This window comes from Sapajus apella, unplaced genomic scaffold (assembly GCF_009761245.1).
Source record: "Sapajus apella isolate SASKATOON/1434 unplaced genomic scaffold, GSC_monkey_1.0 scaffold8, whole genome shotgun sequence".
Taxonomy (NCBI): domain Eukaryota; kingdom Metazoa; phylum Chordata; class Mammalia; order Primates; family Cebidae; genus Sapajus; species Sapajus apella.
In genome coordinates, this window is record NW_022436948.1 from 43,388,774 (window position 1) to 43,391,054 (window position 2,281).

General features: G+C 55.2%; 1 pseudogene; it reads right to left on the reverse strand.

Moving 5' to 3' along the window:
• Positions 1-1,069: 1,069 nt before the first annotated feature.
• LOC116550719 lies at positions 1,070-2,017 on the reverse strand (annotated as a pseudogene).
• Positions 2,018-2,281: the final 264 nt, after the last annotated feature.

Genomic DNA, 2,281 nt, shown 5'->3' on the forward strand with positions numbered 1-2,281 from the left:
TGCATATCTGTATGCACACAGATGTATTTAAATGAAGGTGCATACACTGTGCTAAAATACAAACAACAGAAATCCAAGGTCATATATAAAAAGGCTAAATATAACATATAACACAGGTCTAGAACCAGCTTAGGTTGGGAGCTAGGGAAAGGGGTTGTATCATCTGAAGACTATGCACACAATTTGTGTTGGGCAGGGAAGGAATCAGTGTAAACAACTCAGACTCACTTCACAATACTGGCCCACAGGAAAGTGTGATGTATCTCATGTAGCAAAATAGACTCCAACGTTGCTTTTGTACAAACCAAACTTGGTAGACACCCAGGAGGACCGTGGGTTTATCCTGCTGACAGGGCACTGCACCAGGCTGCGGCTAAACTTTCCAGCCCTAGGAACTCACCTGCTACCATCCCCTACACTCCCTTTCAGGCCCTTGGGCTTGACCACCTAGCCTTACATGACTAATTGCAGTGACTAATTGCACGGCTTCCTGCAAGCAAGGTCCTTCTGTATGTGTCCCTTTCTCTGACACTAAGACATATGAAAACATTTCTGTAAATGTTTGGCACTCAAGAAACATAACAGTTGAGGATAATGCCACAAGTACACAGGGAGATGCAGTAACAAGACATGCAGGGCGAGGGCAGGGGCCACTGAGCTGCCTTAGCATCTCAAAACCAGGATAGTAACTTCCCATGCATCTAGGGGAGGTAGGAGAAGGGATGAACAGAACTGATGACTTTACCCGCTCCTCAGCAGAATGTTACATTCAAACTGCAGATGTCTTGAGAGCCCCACCATATCCAAAGAGTGAGTCTGGTCACTCCTCTGGCAGAGCTTGGTGCAGTGACAGCTAGAGTTCCAAGGGAGTCTGTTGCACCAAGAGCCCTTTTGAAGATGCTCAGCGAAGTGATTATTTTCTTTTGAGGAGATGTAGAGCACATCGATGGAAAGGCGGTGTCAAAGGATGCTCTCCACCAGTGAAATGATCGAAACCTACTATTATCTCAGTCCCCTCTGAGTTTCTTCCTACTGGCCACCCCCACTGTACCGAAATAGCCGAGACGCATCAGGGTGAGTCGTCAACGGTGGGCAACCAGAAGACCATGTTGGAACACGCGCTGGCAAAAGTCATGAACTTGGGGTTGAACTGCAAGCAGGTAATCGGGCCTATGTGTTTACCGTCCAGCACAGCCACCTTCCTCCCACTCTCTCCGTTCCAGGCGTGGATCTTGCCGTCCTCCGAACCAGTCATAACAAACTGAGAGTCTGGGGTGAACGAGGCCTCCAGGGAGACAGCTTTGCTGTTGGCGTAACCCCCAAACGTGTGCAGCACCATCCCCTTGAAAGCATCGATGAGACACAGGAAGCTACCGTTGGTGGAAATGAGGATGAGCTTGCCATCGTTGCTGAACTTCAGGCCCGTCCAATCACAGGTTTTGTCGTACTGCATCTTAAAGGTGGTGAACGGCCCCTTATCGAACGAGCGGAGGTCGTAGAGCCTGACCGTCTCGGCGTTGAGCCCCGCCGCCAGGACTAAGCCTTCCGGATCGAAAGAGCAAACCGGCTTCCCCGGGAGGTGCACGAGGCCCTGGCAGTTCGGAGCGCGGAGATCCCACAGGCGAATGGTCTTGTCGAGAGACCCAGAAATGAAAATGTCGTCCACAGGCGACACGGCCAAGGCCACCACCTTCTTGCTGTGCCCCGGGAAGTACCTGATGTACTTGTTGTCATGCAGGGACAGGTACCGAATCGTGTCGTCTCTCTTGTTGGAGCTGTAGACGACCGTGTTGGCCTCGTGCGCGTAGCGGATGAGGTCCACGCCGTACTTCTTGCTGTACAGCGTCCTCTTGGGCTTGCCCTCCTGGCAGTCGTAGAGCACGATGGAGTCGTCGTCGCTGCTCGAGACGATCGAATGGCCGTTGGGGCTGAAATCCAGGCAGTTAATCTTGTCGGAGTTTTCGCAGAACACCTTGGCGACGCGAAAGCTGCGCAGCACGCCGTCGGTCAGCTTCATGGCGGCGGCTGAGGCGGCCGGGGCGGTGCCGGCCGGGGCGGGGCGGGGCGGGGCGGGGCCGGGGGGCGGGGCGGGGCCGCGGGGGGCGGGGCGGCGGGCGCCAAGGCAGCCAACGGCTGGGCCGCCTCCGCGTCTTCCCGCTGCTCGGACGTCAGTCTTCGGCCCGAGCGGTGCAGGCCCGCCGTCCGTCAGCCCTCACAGCCCCCTCACGGGCGACCGGCGCGGCGTCGGCTCGTTGTGTCCGCCATCTTGGGGCGACAGACA